General features: G+C 39.9%; 1 protein-coding gene across 7 annotated transcripts in view; it reads left to right on the forward strand.

Moving 5' to 3' along the window:
• The window catches only part of SULF1 (sulfatase 1), a 193,190-nt gene that overhangs the window by 62,778 nt on the left and 109,277 nt on the right, over window positions 1-21,135 (forward strand). The window contains exon 1 of one of the 7 annotated variants that reach the window (XM_009213163.2): window positions 3,500-3,521. The exons of the other annotated variants lie outside the window; for them this stretch is intronic. The gene's annotated coding sequence lies outside the window, so the exon portion shown is untranslated. Of the gene's footprint in view, window positions 1-3,499; window positions 3,522-21,135 lie in introns of those variants that run through there. 7 annotated transcript variants of the gene reach the window in all.

Here is a 21,135-nt window from a genome sequence, read left to right on the forward strand (position 1 = left end):
GAATTCATGGATCATAGAACAAGAAGGAACTACAGCAGAGTTAAAATGTTTGGGTTGTGAAAATAAATTAGTAATAAAAAAGGAAATGCTTATTAGGAACTTTCTATGTACCAGCTCTTCTCCTAAGTGTATTACATATACTAAGTTATTTAAACCTCAAGAAGTCTGTGAGGTTGATACTCTTACTCCAGCTTTACTAGTAAGGAAACTGAGATCCGAAAAGTTTAACCTGTGCCAGGTGTCACAGCTAGCAAAGGGGCAGAGCTCCCGTCAGATCCCAAAGCCTGTGTTTATTGTAAAACCATTATGCTAGGTGCCAAAAGAATGCCTGGATATATGAAAGGGAAAAGAGGTGAGGCTCTTCTGAAAAAGCCATTAGGAAATTCCTTTGAACTATCGCTGATGTAGCTCCTAAATTTCAGAACCCCTCTACTCTCTATTCTCATGAATCATCAACAGTTAGCACTGTACCTCTAACTATGAAACTGAGTCGCACCTTCAGTTCTTTATGAAATTGGTCTTTTTTAGAAACTTATTGTATTAGTTATCTATCGTTGCATTAAAAAAAAACAAAATGTAAGAGACTTAATAATAAACTTCAATCCTCTTACACAGTTTCTGTGAATCGGGAATGTGGGAGTGGCTTGGCTGGATGGTTCTAGTTCAAAATCTTTTATGAGGGTGCAACCTAATATATAGAGCAGGCCCTACGTTCCTCTAAGGGACTCACTAGAGTAGGAGGATCCTCTTCCAAGATGGCTCACTCACAAGGCTGGCAGGTTGGTGCTGGCTGCTAATTGGAGGCCTCAATTCCTTGCCATGTGGACCTCTCCATGGGGCTGCTTGAGTGTCCTCACCGCATGCATGGTCACTGAGAGCAGGTGATTCGAGAGAACAAGGCAGAAGCTGCTAAGTTTATTGGCACCTAGCCTCAGAAATCACATTCTGTCATTCTGTAATCCCACTGGTTACCCAGATCAGCCATATGCAGTGTGGAAGTGAGCTGCACAAAGGTTTGGATACCAGCAGGCGAGAATCACTGGAGACTGTATTGGAGGCTGGCTGCCACACTTACTGTCAGTTTATTAATGATCCTATTTGGTGACTTGGTCTCATTTTTCTGCTTTAGGGCAAGACCAATAGAGAGATGAAATAAATGCAGTAAATGCTTTCAGTTATAATTGCAGTGGATAATCTGCCCTTGCGTCTTTCCAGGAGAGCTAGAGGTTAAGGAGTCTTGCTGGACTCTCAACTCCAGTCATTCTATTGCCTTACTGCTTGTATCAAGTGTAGGATTTGTCACTAAATGTCAGGCTCACCAGGATACTCAAACATCAGGTTCTTTGAGCAAACAGAAAAAGTAATGTCTAGGACTACCCTACATATTCATTCAGTTATCTGAAAAATATTTTTTAGATGCCTACTGATGGATAGTGCCATTGTCTATGCAGAATCTTAGGCATAATGTACCATTAGGGAGGCTCAGTCTGCTATTTATAGAGATTCTTTGCTAAAATGAACTTTAGAGATAATTAAATATAGTCACCACTCCTTATTACAAATAAAAACATTGAAGTCCTCAGAAAACTAAAAGTTGCTTTTGTTACTTGGTTATACCTGTTCTGCTTTAACTTCTCATTGATGAAATCACCATCAAAGCCACTGCCTAAAATGGTTTTTAGAGGTTCTCTATGGATTTCATTGCTTTTCCTCTACCATAGTAACCAGATGAACTATTTGAATGAATTGTACCTCTTTCCAGAGTTCAGTCCAAGAGTCATAAGTTGTTTATGGACATCACTCTGGTCCTTCTGTCTTAGAAAGAGGAAAATCTAACTCAACCTCAATACTAGCATTGACCTATGACTAAGGAACCACCTTCTATCTGGTGAGCCAACGTGTCAAGTTAGACAACCGTCCTTTCCAGAGGGATTGTAGCTGTTGGTGTCCTGCACAAGTAGATACTGAGAAGGGGTAGAATGGAACAAGGTAAACAGGTACTTACTGAGGACCTACTGTGCTCCAGGCAGAATGCTAGCACTTTCACACCCGGGTCAACTCTTTAATTTCCAAAACGATGGCATGAGGTAGGAGGCATGATGACTATCCCGTTTTACAAAAGAGAAAACTGAGAAGGTAATTTGTCCAAGAATGGTTGGGGAACAAGAGACATATTTGGGATGTAAATCCAGATCTGCCTGAGCCTGTATTCTGACCCACCACGCTGCCCAAACACCACTCAGAACTGACTTCTCGATGAACACACCTAGCTCATGCATATGCTCTGTCTCCTCTCATTGTCCCTTGTTGCTTTGGAACATGAAAAACTCTTTTAACTTTAAGTTTGCATATATGTGTATATGTGTAAATGAACAGTTTTCAAATACATTGTTATCTCCTTAATAACAGTATCCCTTTTAAATTTCCCCTTCCCCACCCATAGGGTAGAATACTATGCTCTGCCCGCAATGAGCTCTGAAGATAGTTTTTGTTCTCATGACAAATTTTCACCCAAGCCACCACCCACCTCTCCTTCACCTCAACTCACTAAGTGTTCTCTTCTGCTGGTGGAGAAAAAATAAATCATTTCGATTTTTTTAATATCATGTTATTTCCCTCCAAACATGTACATATTGTGCTTCCTCAAAAAGTCTTTCTTAACCAGTCAATACATTTGTCTGCTTTAGAGTTGTGATTACAGCAATTAATGTGGAAGCTGACAAGTCAGATTTATTATGACTGAGAGAAGTCTTTGCAGATAACCTGCGTCTTCACTTAATTTCACCGTAGAAGTATTTTTTATTCTGGAAATATTTTTTAAATGTAAGCACAGCATAATCATTGCTGCTTCTTTGTCTTTCTCTGTAATTTCCAAGAAGACCTTTTCCTCTTCGTTTCTGCTTGTAGTGGCTTCACAGCTCAGTATCAACACAGGAAAGAGAGGCACCTCTAAGCTGATTACAAACACGGCCACCCCTCTAAGGGCGAAACTGCATTGCTGTCAGTCTTAGGAATTCACAACCTTCACAGCAGCCATGGCTCTTCAGCAGAAGCCCTGAGGCTCAGTTGCCAGCTGATGACCTTTGATGGGATAATTTCTAGCTTTGCCAAGACTGCAAGAGGAACAAGTGAGGGGTTAGGAAGCAAGAGTTATTCATGAAACCACTGTGTCTTTATTCAAGAATGTTGAGAAACAAACCTTGTTGGCTATTCTTCATTAAATAAAGTAGCATACCCATTTAAATATCAAAATTGTTCGTCAAGTCACTCATAAATCCTCAAACTTTATCTTTTTCATTTAAAAATTCTTTTTTGCCTGAGGGTCTTGTAAGAAAGCTAGTCATTCTATGCCTTAAAATAATTGTTTCAAGCCAAAACAGGCACGTGAGAACATTTTAAGCTTCAATGAACCTTGAAAGAACTTTCAATATTTGAGGAGGGAACCCTTCAATTCTTTTTTTTTTTTTTTAAAGGAACCGGACAGCAATATGAATGTAATCTGTTAGCATTGTGAGAAACAGGTCAGTAACCCCCCTTTTTATTCCCACAACACCACCAAATACTTTGCTGATTTTAATAACTGTTAGAAAGGTCTCCTCAAACACAGAAAGGAACTAGTGTTTTCACGACCCCCTGAAAGAAGAGGACGCATTGCAAGATTTTAAACTCCTACAGCAAGAGAATGAAAAAAGAATGTAAGAGGAAAGTGGATAACTACCTGTTTGACCTATATATATAAAATAGATTTGTTACTAATTTGAATCAATTTGTTTGTTGTTGTCATTGCTTTCACCATCTTAAACTTTATTAAGTTTATGGTTGTGCAATAGATCTCTAGAACTCTTCTGTCTTGCAAAACTGAAACTCCACATTCACTGAACAGCAACTCTGCCCTTTCCCTCCCATCCTTCTCTCCCTCCTGGAGCCCCTGGCAACCACCAATTTTACTTTCTTTCCTGTGAGTGTGACTATTCTAGATATCTCATATAAGTGAAATCATACAGTAAAATTATTAGAACCAGTTTGGATACAAATAAGATTTAAATGTACAGACTGATTAATCTGGATGTACTAATATCAAGACAAACAAAAGAAAACCAAGTGTGGCCACAGGATCAAGAACACTTGCTTGGCTCTTACTGCCTCTACTAGTTTTCCGTATGCTCACTTTTGTGCAAAAGCTGTTTAAAGTCCAGATTACTGATACTTATAATCCCAGCAAGGACAGGGTCGTATTGGGCAGTGGAAAATGGTGAAACCTAACTCTGAAGGCCCTTGGACCATTTGTTCCAAAAGCAAACAAGTTGGAAAGAATGTGGGTTTTTTTAATTTTATTTTAAGTTCCAGGGTACATGTGCAGGATATGCAGATTGGTTCTACAGGTACACATGTGCCGTGGTGGTTTACTGTACCTATCATCAATCACTTAGGTATTAAGCCCTGCATGCATTAGCTATTTATCCTGATGTTCTCGCTCCCCCCATCCCCCTCCCCCAATGGGCCCTGGTGTATGTTGTTCCCCTTCCTGTGTCCATGTGTTCTCATTGTTCAGCTCCCACTTATAAGTGAGAACATGTGGTATTTTGTTTTCTGTTCTTACATTAGTTTGCTGAGGATAATGGCTTCCAGCTCCTTCCATGTCCCTGCAAAGGACTTGATCGCATTCCTTTTTATGGCTGCATAGAATTCCATGGTGTATGTGTACCATATTTTCTTTATCCAGTCTATCATTGATGGGCATTTGGGTCGATTTCATGTCTTTGCTATTGTAAATAGTGCTGCAATAAACATACACGTGTATGTATCCATTGTAAATAGAATAATTTATGTTCCTTTGGGTATATACCCCGTAATGGGATTGCTGGATCAAATGGTATTTCTAGTTCTAGAACCCCGAGGAATCAAAATATGGTTATTTTTTTTTTTTTACCTCCAATCTGTCTCTATTGTAATATTAAAATCAAAGACTTGTAGCGAGTAGCCTAAAATCCCTTAAACAAAGTTAAAAGGCAAACAATAGTCTAGAAAAAAAATTTGCGAAATTCAGTGCTAAAGTCAACTATTTTCCTTGGCTTAAGGGAGTTTTATTCTTAGCAGTTATTATAATGACAAAAATCATGATATGGAATGGGAATGAGAAGGAAGCTGTCAATGGTTTGGGAAAATTTTTTGCTAATGACTTCATTGAGAGTAACATAATGGAAGTTCATCCTGGGAGCTGAATACTATACATTCTACATTACTGAACCCTGAAGTTTGCTTACTGAAAATACTTGCAGGAAGTAGCTACTCATTAAATAGGCATTCTCCAAGAATCAGATGAAAATTGAAAAATTCCGAAAGCATTTGCAAATAATTTGTTTAAATGTCTTTAATATAATAGTCCATCTTTATAGTCAAATAGTTCTTTAAGAAATTCTTTAATTAAGATCACTACATTGTGTATGGTGAATATTTTTCTGGGCGAGTTAGTATTAACTCTGTCTTTAAGAGAATTATTTGTATATCATAAGAAACAAGAATCTTATAGTGCGTTTGAAGAGGGCAACTCTGAAGAATAAGGCTACATTTTTAGAAACATCACCAATCATTGGAGTTTTAGAATATATAAGAACAAGTATTCTTTCCAGGAAGGTGGGAATATTACATTTCTTTTACTTATATGTTTTATTACCAATTCACACTTCAACATTGGTAAAGTCAGCTTGATCTTTCCTGTATCACAGACTTCATTTCGTTGACAAATGAATTAGTTATAATACTTTATTCCACCACTTTTTTTGAGACAAGATAGCAGTATATGAAGGCAATTTGAGAAGTTGGCAAGCTTACAAATTTCTGAGCTTATGAAATGTATGTGTTACACTGATACAATTGACGTCATACATATTTTACAAGAACTGCCCTGAACATAAACGTCATCATTCATAATGAATTAATACTTAAAGGAAATTTAAAAAAATAATTCAGCTAAGAGTGTACTGTTTTGATATGAAATAATATAAGACTTTGTAAGGATTGTTTCAATCACAAAAGCAAGTTGTTTTTAAAATTAAAATTTTGCATGATACATCAATTAGAATGCTTTGGGTTAAAATAGAAACTTCAGCCTAAATTGTCCTAGGCAAGCAACAAGACAATGTCCGGGCTCACAAATGATAATTCCAGAGAATAAGGAAAGCATGCTGCAGTTGGGGCTGTACTGGAGCTCCATTAAGGTCACCTGTTCTGTTTCCTTCCTTATCTCGCTTGGCTTTGCCAGCTGTGGAGAGCTCGACATTTAGGCATGGTTAGGCCCTTGTGTTTACAGTGTGGCTGCTCCAGCTCCAGCTTCATATCTTCGCAACCTGAAGTCAATGGCCAACAGAGCACTGACTTCCTCCACTGCTCAAACAACAAAACCACTGAAGTGAGTCTCACTGGTCCTGAGTGACCTGGCATTGGGCGTTGATCAGTCTTTGAAACCATCACTCTTGCTGAGGGGAAGAGAAGAGAGATGCACTCCAGACAGTGTGCTCTATGGGAGAGAGGAGGGGGGGTGCAAGTATTCCTGGAAGTACAAGGGACAGCAGAGGAAAAAATTATTTCCTCAAAACAAAATCAGGGACAGTTACAAGAACAGAATGCAGCTCCTGGGAAGGAAAAAGGCAAATAGGGCCTCTAGTGTTAGGATGTAAGGAGTGAAGCTCTAACCTTTTTTGTGGATTAATATAAAATCTTACATAAGATGAGGGTGCCAACTAAGGACAGCCAGTGGGGAGCAGGTACTAGAAAATGTATGCCACCTGTCAAGTAACAACACAACCACCCTCATCCAAAGCAAAGCCATAAGAGGCCGGGTGAGGTGGCTCATGCCTGTAATCCCAGCACTTTGGGAGGCCGAGGTGGACAGATCACGAGGTCAGGAGTTTGAGACCAGCCTGTTCAACATAGTGAAATCCCGTCTCTACTAAAAATGCAAAAAATTAGCCAGGCCTGTAATCCCAGCTACTCAGGAGACTGAGGAAGGAGAATCGCTTGAACCCAGGAGGCAAAGGTTGCAGTGATCTGAGATCACACCATTGCACTCCAGCCCCAGCAAAAATACGAGACTCCATCTCAAGAAAAAAAAAAACAAAAAACCGTAAGATCACTGTAAGCAATCACCGGCACCTCACTCTTTTTCATGGTCAATGTCACTTAGATAGCAGAAACTTTGATCAATTTAATTTGATCATGTACTCTATAGTATTTATGCCCAGGTGTTTTACGCAGATCATTTCACTAGGCTTCATGGCATTGGTGGTTAACAATACCACCCATTGTCTGTTTGGTGTCAGTGAAGGCTTGTGTACCTGCTTACATGTGTAAATTCACTTTGCAGCTCCTAAGAAGGGCTTGTCTTGTTCTTATTCGAGCAATGTGTAAAGGATCAGAAAGTGAATGTTGTTCCCTTTCATCAAACATGCCACAGAAATTAATTTTTTTTTATATTTTGTGTAAACTCCATGATCCTGAGTATCATTAGTGAGTTAAATTAAAAATAGCTGATGTCTTACCATTACTACTACATATCAGAAGACATTTGGGCTTTCTTTGCAGCCTGCTGCTTGTGTTTATTAACATCTTTGATTGGCAAGACATTCTGCTTCTAGGTACATTTGGTTGGAGGGATGGTCAGAGTGTAATCTATTAGCCACATTTCCCAGGCTAAAGTGGGCTGAATTTTAAAATAATCACTTAGCAAACATAAAATTGCCGAGGATGGAACCCCGAAGCACAGACACCCAAGAATATTTTCCTTTTTCTAGGAATCCTTGGTATGTTGATTCACTAACTTCTATTCACTTAGAGCAATGTGGCAGACATAGCTGCTATTTTTTAAGCCAATGTGTCGAACTCACACTCTCATAAGTAAGACATGGAGTGGTAACTGCCAGGAAGTCTGGTGAGATCATCAAAAGCCATGTTCCAGGTCATTATGGCCCTCCCAGGGAGGAAGGGTGGTGTCCTGCAGAAGGACCCAGGCGCTTGACTGCCTGAGTTAAATGCCAGTCCCCTGCCTACTAGTTGTAATCTTGGAAAAGCTATTCAACCTCTGTACTATGATGACTTCAGCTAAAACGGGGGAATGAGTCCTATCTCCTCAGTTTTGTAGGCAGTTAATGCATGGTTCCTGGCACATACTCTGTGCCCAGCAAACGTAAGCTTCTATCATTAGCACCTCTGACTCACTGCACAGAATTAGGAGCCTCTGTGCCCTGGGGAGAGAGTGAAACCCTCCAGCTGGGTTTTCAGAACACTCTATTTGTCTCTGCTCGTGGAAGGAGATTAGCTAGCAAGGGGATCTCTGGGCATCCCTGATAGCATCTGGTACACAGTAGGGCCTCTTAGAGGTTTGTTGAATGAATGCCAGTACCCTCGCTGAAAGGTGCTTCTCATCCCCAAGGTGCCAAGCACTTTAAGAATAGTTTCATAGATTTCTTTTTAATAATCTCAACCCTTTCTTCTATGAAATAGAGTTTGATTGCCAGAAACTGTCATTAAATATGCATGATTCTCTTAAGAGATTTTTTTTTAACAGCTTTTGGTTTCCAAGATTATACCATATTAAATAGATATAAAAATTCTTAATTCTACCCTCAGCATGAGTGTAGGCATCTTAGGGGTACCCCAAGAATGTGAATCATTCAAGGGGATTCGTCCTCATGACTAAGCCATCTTCTGACACTAAAGTTCAGGTGTTTACCATTTTTACCACAAAGGGGGAGGCAGCCTGCAGAAACAGTTGCTATCCTGCCATACATCAGGGGACACTGAGGCTAATGTCTGCACGTTTGGAATGAGAGTGTGTGACATGCAGTGCTTTACACAACACAGGATGACGGCAACTTTGACTTTCAACTTCTCGCTTTCTTCACTCATTTTCAAATTCCTCAGAGGCTGTCTTTTCAGGACCTTTTAACTGTGTGTCTGTAACTGAAATAGAAGAAAAGGAGAAAACAGAAAAATAAAAATAGAATAGAAAATTGAAAAAAAAAGTCATTTTCTCAAGTTGTATAACGTTTCAAATACTTGCATACTTTTTTATACTTACGCTTTTTTTTTTTTTTTTTTCAAGGAAAAAGCTACTCAGCCTGCTTTTTGTTTTGTTTGCTTATTGGTTTTTACATTTCTGTTGCCTTTTTTTTGAGCCATTAAACTCTTGCTCAGACACATGCTTCTCATCCCGTCCTTCTATGCAATGCCATGAACATTAAACCCTTCAGCAGCTGCAGCCTTCATTTGCCTGCAGTCAGTGACTGTCAATTTGTCTTGAGATTTCTAAGTTAAGTGCTGTAATGCACTAAGGCCAGGCCCCTTTCTGGAGATGTCAGCCCTCAGGAGTCTGCCCCAGGTAGTCCAGAAGTTGAATTGGTCTGAAAGCACCTGTTTGAAAGGTGAGGGGGAGTACTTGGTAATGGTTTCTATGGAGAGGTGCTTGGAAACAAAGTGCGGAGCAAAAATTAGACCATGAGAGAAAGTAGAAAGTCCTGTCATGTCAAACCTTCCAACACTATAGTCTTTTTACTTTTTACAAAGTCTAACTTAATTTCTTTCTTTTTTTTTTTTTTTTTTTTTTGAGACGGAGTCTTCCTCTGTCTCCCAGGATGAAGTGCAGTGGTCAGTGGTGCAATCTCGGCTCACTGCAACCTCCGCCTCCTGGGTTCAAGCGATTCTCCTGCCTCAGCCTCCCGCGTAGCTGGGATTACAGGCGCCTGCCACCATGCCTGACTAATTTTTGTATTTTTAGTAAAGACGGGATTTCACCATGTTGGCCAGGCTGGTCTTGAACTGCTGACTTCATGATCTGCCCGCCTCAGCCTCCCAAAGTGCTGGAGTTCCAGGTGTGAGCCACCGCACCCGGAATAACTCATTTTCAAAACAAAGTGAGATACACCAGGATTGAACCCTGTAGCTGGATCCCTTCTAGTGTCCAGGGCTGTCTTTGAAAAGACAACAGAGGTCCATCTGTCAATGAATTCTTCCCACTGCTCAGACACGCACCTCTGTCATTCGACCTGCTGGTAGGCTGTGGGGGCTGCCTCGAAGGGGAAATATATTAGCCATTGTTCTTGGAAAGAACAACTTAAAAGCTGAGAAATGGCTTTTAGACTGATTGGGAATAAAATTGGACTTCCACAGCTTTTTACCTTTTTTTTAGTCTACCAAATAAAAATGATCTTTTTGAGAAATCAGGGCTCTGTGAAAGAGGAAAGGCTTTTAAAGATGAAAGATCTCATGTTATTTGAAAAAGGCATTTAGATGTCCTAATATTTCTCAGATTATACTATGATGTGCAAATATGAAAAGATCTTGTGCTTGGCAATTGCTAACTAGATATGTAGATATGGCTGCAAACATCAAGGAATAGTAGCCAGTTCATTTTATTAAATATTTTACATTTGAGTTGAAGAAATACCCATAGAAGAGAACATTACCATCTAGACATCCATTCTTCTATTCCAAACTCAATGACTAAGCCCCTATGATGTACCAAATTCCAGGTGGCCTGTAGAGGGAAAATAACTGTCCTAAGATAGAGATATGCACAGGGCATTCCTAGAGTCTCAGGGAAGGACAGGGAAATTTTAGGGAAGAGAAGTAAGTATGTGCATGGCAGTGGAAGGTGAAGGGAGGCTTCACTGAGGTCTGAACTTTCTTAGGGTATAAAAATGGTGTAACCATTTTGGTGGAAGTGGAGTTGGTTGGGCAGATAGCTGCAGATTCATGAGCCCACAGGTGTTTTTAATAACAGGGCTGTTGTGGGGAACAGGGAAAAGACATGGTTAGGCCAGCATCTAAGAAGATTGGTCTGGTACCTGGGTGAATTTAAGGGTAATTTCAGGAGTAACAGACAGAAGGCAAAAAGACCATTAGAAGCCATCACAGTGATTTAGAAAGTAATTATAAAGGCATGAACTGTGGTAGTGATGAAAGGAATGGAGAAAAGGGGACAGAATTGAGAAACATTTTTATGATAAATCAGCAGGATGGGGATTCATCAGATCTCATGAGTGGAGAAAGTACTGGGATAAATGGAAAGAGAGGATACATATGGCCACCAGATTAATCTCTCTGTTCATAAAACGATAGCTGTGCCACTGAATAAGATAAAGACACTAATAAGACCCTAAGTGACTTTTCCTCCTAACACAATGACATGGATTATTTTCTATAAATAGAGACCAAAATACTAGAGTATCTAATATTTGTAAGGCACTTTTTGCATTTATAAAATGTTTCATTCATTTTAAGTCATTTGGTATAATTGCAATGCTGAAAGACAGGCAGGGCTATTATATTTTATGGACAAGAAATTATGTTTCACAGAGGACATCTACTTCTCAAAATCACACAGCTAGTAAGTGGGAGAGCAGAAACTCAGATTCAGAACTCCCTTCCAAATCCATCCCTCCTTCCCTGTAGTAAGGCCGGTTCTTTTGGTGAGGATTCATCTCCCTGCCAGGACAGAGACAAGCTGTTTCTGCATTGGTGACAGCATTTCCTGCCTTCTTGCCCAGATTTCTGTAACTAGCACTGTGCATTGGTGACCATGTTCAGGAGTGGATTTTCTTGCTGTAGGATCATATTTTAGGGCTCCACTTGAGATATATATGTGTTATACCTTCTTTTTCCTCTTGCCACATAAAATCCACAAATGGAAGACCAACGAAAATCTGTGGAACAAATGTGCTCTTTGTAACTTTCACAAGACCTGTCAAATTATAGATGACTGCAGGCATTTCATTAAATGAAGTCAGTAGGGACTTACTAACGCCTCTGTTAACTTCACTCTAAACTAACCCAAATTAACCTGGATCTCGAAAATCTGGGTTTTCAATAAGCATTTCTAATCTTGAAAGCTTATAGCTTTTCCTATATGACACAGCTAAAAGATTCCCGAAAACAGAAATTTAGGAAAAGGGAAAGAAGCAAGCAGAAAGTAAGTGTGGGTTTGGGAAAAGCGTGACAGAAAATGACAGAGCAGGAGTGAAGCGGAAAGTGTGAAATTAACAGGGAAGAAAGAATAATGTCTCCAGGTCTATATATTAATTTCCCACTAAATTCGATCAGATGTCACAGATGGCATCCACATTGCACAGAAATATGAGGGTAAAGCAAATTAATATGAAATGGCCCTGCTTGTGAGACTGGAGGACACCCCAACTAGTCTTAACCTAGGCAAAGGCAACATGCACTTCCCCTGAGAAGTGTGATGGCGGGTAAACCTGCCAGTGTCGCTGAAGGAACATGAAAGAGCATCTAACTCCATCTATGGCACAGCTAAAAGATTCAGAAAAACCAAGGCAGTGGAAATAAGGGAAATGCATTCTCACTTTTCATCCCATTTGTTTACCCTAGCATATGATTTGAGGATGAGGGAATGTAACAAATGCATCATATGTGAAAGAGAAGGAAGACAAAGTAGAAACGAAAGATGTCCGCTTCTAACAGTGACATTTTTAAAGCAAGCACAGTAATCTCTGAACATGTATTTGAAAGTACAGATTTCTTGTTCAAATAGGGTACCACAGAACCACAGAACCCCAAAATTGTCACAGGGAGAAGAGCTTAGGAAGAATGTCTTTGTTTCCAAATACTTGTTAGGGAGAGAAAGCCATTAAATAAGATAGGCGGGTATTGTGAGTGTATGACATATGGATAAATAATGATGTTTGTTTTCCAGAGTGGTTACTATAAAACTTAACTTCTTCATTTAAAAAAAGGAACAAAGATGGAAACGGTGTAAGCTTAGAATTGTGAAGGTACCAATTTGTAGATCACTGAAAATATTTGAACTTCCATTCTTTCTCAACACTTCTTCATCCAAGCCATTGATGGGAAGGAACTGGAGAGGGAGTGGAAGAGGAGTAAGAGAAAGGTGTGTCCTACTTAAACTTGAGGCTTACTGACCTGTTATTACACATTTTCTTTACAGTGTTGTCATTCATTCAAAGGTCTGAAGGATAGGCAGGTCCCCTAACACCTTCTTCCCAGAGAGTTGGCAACATACAGTTATATTCCATTCTTCCCATACCTTCCTCATTGACATAACTTCTGGAGGTCACTACTGTAAGACCTTGAGAGTTCTGCATACACTGAAGAATATTGGTGAGGGTTTCACAAAGTTTAGATATGTGGTTATGATGGGAGCAGAAGACATTTCTTCACAACGTATGCAACTTACTCATCTGAGAAAATTCCTTAACACAAGACAGAACTGGCTTCCAGGAAAATATTCATGGAACATAAAGGAAACTGCTTTGCATCTATGTGTGTCCCCAGTGTGGTCATGAGGGAGTATTCTGTGGTGTAGCAGAAAGGTACGAGATATGGCTTCCTTCTCCACTTTGAGAAAAGGTGATTTGGGCTTTGCCATTTCACCTCTCCGAATCTGTTTTGACCCCGAGAAATGGGGATACCAACAGTGCTGCCTAGAGTTACTGGAGGATCCAAATTAGAACAAGTATGTGAAACCTTTGTACAGTGTAAGTTGGATACAAATGGTATTATCAATTACTTGAGGCCTCAGCATCCTCAATTTTAAAATAAGTTGAATACGATGACTTCTGAAGTCCATTCTTGATTCCTGAGAACAGAAATTTAGGAAAAGGGAAAGAAACAAGCAGAATGTAAGTGTGGGTTTGGGAGAAGCGTGATAGAAAATGACAGAGCAGGAGTGAAGAAGGTGGTGAAATTAACAGGGAAGAAAGGATAATGTCTCCAGTTCTATATATTAATTTCCCACTAAATTCAATCAAATGTCATAGATGGCATCCACATTATACAGAAATATGGGGATAAAGCAAATTGATATGAAATGGCCCCACTTGTGAGAGAAGAGGGCACCCCAACTAGTCTTAACCTAGACAAAAACAACATGGGACTCCCTCTGACAAGCGTGACAAACTTCTACGAGTCTGTGGTTCTATGAGATAGAGATTTAGCAACCATCCAATTGATACTTCTTATTGATCAAATCAGACTATTTGTTTTTTTAATTACTCTAAAAACACCACTGTATACATTCCATACTTGCAATTATATAAATTAAGCCCCTGATTTTGTTGTTGTTGTTGTTGTTGTTTTTGTTGTTTATTTTATTTTTTTAAATTCCAGGGTACATGTGCAAGATATGCAGGTTTGTTACATAGGTAACAAACATGTGCCATGGTGGTTGGCTGCACCTATCATCCATCACCTAGGCATTAAACCCAGCATGCATTGGCTATTTTCCCTAATGCTCTCCCCAACCCCCACCCTCCTCTGACAGATCTTAATGTGTACTATTCCCCTCCCTGTATCCATGTGTTCTCATTGCTCAGCTCCCACTTATAAATGAGAACATGCAGTGTTTTGTTTTCTGTTCCTGCATTAGTTTGCCGAGGATAATGGCTTCCAGCTTCATCCACATCCCTGCAAAGGACATGATCTTGTTCATTTTTATGGCTGCGTAGTATTCCACAATGTATAGGTACCACATTTCCTTTATCCAGTCTACCATTGATGGGCATTTGTGTTGATTGCATGTCTTTGCTATTGTAAATAGGAGCCCCTGATTTTTTTTAATCATCTGTGTTCAATACCTTTACAATCTTTTTTCTGACAAATAGCCACATCATTTAGGAATCCTCATAGCCCAATTGCTTCTCTAGACTGCAGCATCCTAGCATCACTCTATGTTGGCAGTGGGCCACAAATGGATTACAGATTTGTCAAGATGTGGACTACAGGTATACCAAGATATCTACCTGCTCAGCCTCGGGATGGCTGGGCAGGCCTGGGATGGCCAGAGGCCCTTGGACTGTGAGTGGCCTCATCTGCTTATCCTAGTGTGCTGTATATAATCAATGTTAGTATTTTCCATGACAGGAAACAGTTTGGCAATCATAGTCTAAACTAATCAAGTTTATCAAATTATTTCCATTTCATGGTAGTTATGCATAAATCAAATTGGCTAAGATATTTCGATTTACCCATTCATGTTTTTCTTTCTAAACTTTGCTAGTTTATTAATAAGTTTAGAGTTTAGTAATTACTATAAAATCAGTTTCACAAGTCTAAGAATAGTGTGTTGTAACGTATTAATTTGAGTTTTTGGAATTCTAATTTGAGGTATAACTGAGACATTTATACAAAACAAATGTTTTGGTTTTTTTGTTTTTTGTGAGATAGAGTCTCATTCTGTCGCCCAGGTTGGAGTGCAGTGGCATGATCTTGGCTCACTGCAACCTCTGCCTCCCAGGTTCAGGTAATTCTCCTACCTCAGCCTCCTGAGTAGCTGGGATTATAGGCACGTACCACCACACCCGGCTAATTGTTGTATTTTTAGTAGAGACGGAATTTCACCATGTTGGTCAGGCTGGTCTCGAACTCCTGATCTCATGATCCGCCCGCCTTGGCCTCCCAAAGTGCTGGGATTACAGGGGTGAGCCACCACACCTGGCCCAACAAATCACTTTTTAAAATTCCTTTAAAGCCTAGAAACCTTGTTTCTTTAAAAAATCCTTTGCTATTCTGTGAAAGCAGAATTCCTATTTTCAACTGAAAATGAAAGTCATATTTGCATGAGTGAGAAAGGAAATGGGGAAAATGCCTGCAGATGAAGACAGATAATCAAGTTTTTCTTATGAGTAAACATGTGCCAAAATTCATGTTGTTTTTAGTATCATCTTTGTATCCAACATCACAATTTTACAATTGGTTAAGAAAATATAGAATATCTTTAGCAATATTTTCTGAAAATACTGAAATTCTTCTTTTGGATATAAAATATGAAAATCCATCCTTTGGGGGTTACCCCTTAACCTCTTTCAGGAAAACTCAGGTAGAGTCCAGGTAGATTGCTTGTGTGAAGACTCTAGGCTTTTCTTTTCTTTTTTTTTTTTTTTTTTTTTTTTTTTGAGACGGAGTCTCACTCTGTCGCCCAGGCTGGAGTGCAGTGGCCGGATCTCAGCTCACTGCAAGCTCCGCCTCCCGGGTTTACGCCATTCTCCTGCCTCAGCCTCCCGAGTAGCTGGGACTACAGGCGCCCGCCACCTCGCCCGGCTAGTTTTTTGTATTTTTAGTAGAGACGGGGTTTCACCGTGTTAGCCAGGATGGTCTCGATCTCCTGACCTTGTGATCCGCCCGTCTTGGCCTCCCAAAGTGCTGGGATTACAGGCTTGAGCCACCGCGCCCGGCCGACTCTAGGCTTTTCAATGTTGTTGTTTTTTAAAGAAGCTAAAGAGCAATTCAAGGCATAATGAAATATACTTGAATCCTTAAAAAGTATAAAAAGATAAAGGAATCCTTTTTTTTTTCATTTCTATGTCTCATGAGAGATTCCTAATATTCTTTATTTGATCCAGAAACCTTAAACTGCCTTAAATATGAGTTAAATAGAGTTTGGAGCTTAATGTCTGTTGAGAGAATTTCCTGTTCCCACTTGCCTCTATCAATTTCATAGCACTTACCATATTGTTATTGTTTGTCCTGTTTCAAATATAAACCAAACTCTTCTGGTCTGATGTTAACGGCCATGATGTCCTAACATTTTAAATCCAGGATGGGTGTAGAATGAGAAAAAACTGTCGGGTTCGTTAGGAGAAGTAATTGGGTATTTGACTACACATAGCAAAAACCAAAATAGGGCCTTCTTGACAAAAGGTTTTATTCTCTCAAGTAAAGAAAATTCAGAGTCAGGGCATCAAGACTGGGACATTAGCCACTACGGACTCAGGATTCTTCTCTCTCTTTACTACGTGATGAAGCATTCCATCTGGGAGAACTTCTCATGGTCCAAGATGGCTGCCGAAACTCCAGTCATGACATATGACAAACGGCCACCCACAGTCTTTTGTTTCTTTTGTTTTTGCTTCTTTTTGTTTTGTTTGTTTTGGTTTGGGTTTGTTTCTTTTTTTTTTTTTTTTTTTTTTTTGAGACATAATTTCACTCTTTTCTCCCAGGCTGGAGTGCAGTGGCGCGATCTTGGCTCACTGCAACCTCCACCTTCCAGGTTCAAGGGATTCTCCTGCCTCAGTCCACACCCAGCTGATGTTTTGTTTTGTTTTATTTGGTTTGCTTTGATCTTTTTAGTAGAGACGGGGTTTCACCATGTTGGCCAGGCTGGTCTCCAACTCCTGACCTCAGGTGATCTGCCTGCCTCGGCCTCCCAAAGTGCTGAGATTACAGGCGTGAGCCACCATGTCCAGCCTCCACGGTCTTTTATAGAACGGTCCCACACAATCCTTTCATTACATCTCACTGGAAAGAAATCAATCGTGTGGACACATAGAGTTGCCACGGCAACTAAGAAAAGTCACCTATAGCTGGGCACTGCAAATAAAATTGGGATCTTGTTGTAAATAAAGAAGACAATGAATGATGAGGTAGGGAATTAGCAGTTTGCACCACATCATTTAGGACTCTACAACAGCAAAAAAATGAAAATGTAATTGTGTTCTAGAAATAGTAACAGAAATGAGATGAGTTCACAGTATGGAGAAAATAGATTGTTGCTATCAGACAAAATAAAGTTGTGCCTTATCATTATTATATGGGAAACTATTTTGTCTTCTACATTTATCCCCGTGGTCAGGCAAAGCTATGATTCAAGGTGAGGTGAATTTCCAGGAATGTAGCACATTCCCTTGCCCTCTTCCCCATGAGTCCTACCTAGAAAATTACAAGCTTTCCAGCTGCTGTCCACAGGAAAGATGCTAAATTCCCACAAAGCAGTCCTTTTCTATTTAAAATTATGTTGAGTTTCATGCCAAGTCCAAATGCATTTTCGGTATAATCAATCTAACTTCCTAATCTGTTTTTGTAAAAAGACTGTTTAAAATGTTAAAATCAACGTATCTTCAAGGCTTTCCTTAAATTATTAATCCTCGAGTGATTTAATCTGAGCTATTTTGTAGACATATTTTTACCAAAATATTGTTTTTCACATACTTTATTAAAACGTAAGAGTCTATTAAGAGTACTCTGAGCAACATCATAATGTTGCTAAAATTATTAGGAAGCAGCATTAACACTTCAACTCACTATATTCGCATGACTCGGGAAGTCGTTACCTCTGTATTTTTACTGGTTGTTGTGTTTGTGCAGAAAGAAGAAGTAAACCTGAAACCAATATTCTACTTGTGTGAGTTTTGTGAAAAGTAACAATAAGAAGGTTTGAAATGAGTGCAAATACATCTTTTCTTTGCTTGTCTGCACGTTATATTAGCTTATATATTTTTACCATCCATATCCATGAACGATCAAGTTGACAATTATAAAAATGAAAAATAAGTGATTTATGTTGGAAAATAACTACCAGCCTTGGAGTCAGAAGACCTGAGTATAATTTCAGGTTACGCTTTGTCAAGCGACTGTGGTAGGTGGAGGTGGGGTGAGTGGGGGAGGAATAATAACGCCTGCTCTAATTGCCCATATAAGTTATGAAGAGCAAATTTGATGATTTATACCAAAATATTTTCCTGAACTGTGATGCCTTGTGAACACAGAATGAATTATTTTATCCATGAAAGAGCAAATATCTTCCCATGGGATTTGAGATATAAGAAACCACCTAAGCATATGAAAAATCTGGTTCACAGATCAGTTATTACCAATGCAAGGTCAGGCTTTCAGAAGATAACTAAATATATATTAGAGGAAAATGCTAGCTAGGAAATAGTTGTGCACTAACCAAGTTGAAAACGTTTGACTTTCATCTACTTTGACTGGCGAATATGGCTCTTTGGGGTTTGTTTTCATTTGAAAAACATGAGCGCTGCACGCCACTGTGGTGTTCAGGGTAATCTCAACCCACAGAGAGTATCGCACACACCCCAGGAAGCCCTGGGGCCTTTCAAAGTGTGCCATCTGCTCCACCTTTAGAGTGAAGGGCGTTACCAACACATTTTGAAAGTGTATTATACGTAGCATAGCATATGACTTTCCATTCAAAGGCAGGACTCTTTTCCATTATCTCAGTAGTGCCTGATGAAGTGCCTTATACAGGTGTTCAACAAAGGGTTGCTAAATCAAAATGTTTCTGGAAGTGAGAATAAATGGAATTGAACAAATTGCAGGTAGTGTTAATGCTTACTGAAGTATCTGGAAAAAAATCTGTTAAATATGGAAAATGGCAAAGCAGGAGTGCTTAGAACTTAATCCAGCTCAATCTTCTCTAAGTTCATTTATCTAACACCCTCAACCAGCCCGCAAAAACAGGGAAACAAAAGCAAAAGCAAGCGGAATTCTAATAAACCGATGATGCCCCCAACACAACCTTTTGCCACCATGCTCACACACAAAGGACTTGAGAGACCCTCATGTCTTCATTCTCATTTTAAACATGAATCTAATGAGGTCTAACAAGCCTCCTCCTGGTATCTCCCTCACATATTATTATAGAAGGGAGAAGGTGGGAGAATACTCTCCCTAGCACATTAGAAGACAAGTGTAAACACTCCAGTGATAACTAGAAATGATCATTGATAGCAAAGGAGGTGAAAACAATATTATGAAAAGCATCCATAAGGAATTTCAAACAGTGTGGGTCTGGTGTCATTTATGTATTGGGCAAACTGCTTTCCACATCCCAGTATCCCTTAGAAAAAGTCAAAATCATAGCCTAGAGCACTTTGGATGTTAATTTTTTTTTTTTTTTTTTTTTTGAGATGGAGTCTCACTCTGTCTTGCCCAAGCTGGAGTGTGCAGTGGCATGATCTCGGCTCACTGCACCCTCCACCTCCCGGGTTCAAGCAATCCTCCCACCTCAGCCTCCTGAGTAGCTAGGATTACAGGCATGCACCACCATGCTTGGCTGACTTTTTTTGTATTTTTAGTAGAGACGGGGTTTCACCATGTTGGCCAGGCTGGTCTTGAACTCCTGACCTCAAGTTATCCACCCACCTCGGCCTCCCAAAGTGCTGGGATTACAGGCATAAGCCATCATGCCCAGACTTGGATGTTAATATTGATGCCCAGGAACAAAAAAAAAAAAAAAAACAGTGACATCATCTGCAGTACTGATGACTGGAAATATGTAATTAATTTTTGTACTGATTACCAGGAAATATGTAATTAATTTTTGAAAGTGTGTATGTTAGATTTTGTCACAATCCCCAATGATTGTCACCACCTCCCCACACACATACACACACACAAACCAGAGAAGTGAAGGAAATCAACATCCCCACCCAGGGCTACCAGGAGAGCAGAACGTATACCCACCCTGCCCTGGGCTCGACCCTATGGCTTGCTTTAGCCAATGGCAGATCAGCAGGTGTGCCAGATGCCCTGTGTAAGCAGATGCTTTGAACAGCATTCCCAGTTTCCATCAGCAGTCCTGCTCCTGCCATGACAATGCCATGCCTCAGCCCAAGTTCTGGAGAGAGAAGAGCCACAGCTTGGAGCAGCATGGAGCCACTGCCCCCTCCATGAAACAGGAGGAAATAACCCTGTTTTTGTTGTGAGCTTTAAGGGGTTCCTTGTGCAAATTCCGTGTGCTTTAAAATATTTTATTTTTATTTGCTTGTTTTAAGTTGGAGCTTTTAAACAGTTCAAGTATGGAAATTCACATATCTAGAGACCCTCTTTTCCCCTACTGTGATCGATAATTGAGGTATTACTGTGAATAGCCTCAGTTAAAATTGCACTTGAGGGGATGGTGGGAAAACAGCCACAAGCAGCCAAATGCAAAGTATTAGCTAGATTGTGCCTCCTGCACCCCACAAGCCAGGATGCCTGGCCTCATCTCCTTGAAGTTGGGGAGACAAGTCCTGCTGGGGCTGGGTTGGGAGGGGGATCTCAGAGGATGGAATTTTCATGGACTGGGGATATTGAAGATGATGTCACTCATTAAGGTGTGGGTTAAGGACAGCTTTCTGTTTCTGGAAAACCAAGCACACCAGTACTAACTCGGAGCCTGAGAATGACCGACTGCGTGACTATGCACAAATTATTTCACCTTCTGCCTTGTTACCAAGGATTAATTAATCATTGCAAGTTGTCTCGCGACTCCACAATGCTAAATACAAATAGAGGAGACCCTCGAATTCATGGAGCTGTGACTCGTGGTCTTGAATATTCATGTTTAACCACGCCAGTCCACTCTCTCACCCAGCAACGACTCTT

The sequence above is a fragment of the Papio anubis genome, chromosome 8 (genome assembly GCF_008728515.1).
Source record: "Papio anubis isolate 15944 chromosome 8, Panubis1.0, whole genome shotgun sequence".
NCBI lineage: Eukaryota > Metazoa > Chordata > Mammalia > Primates > Cercopithecidae > Papio > Papio anubis.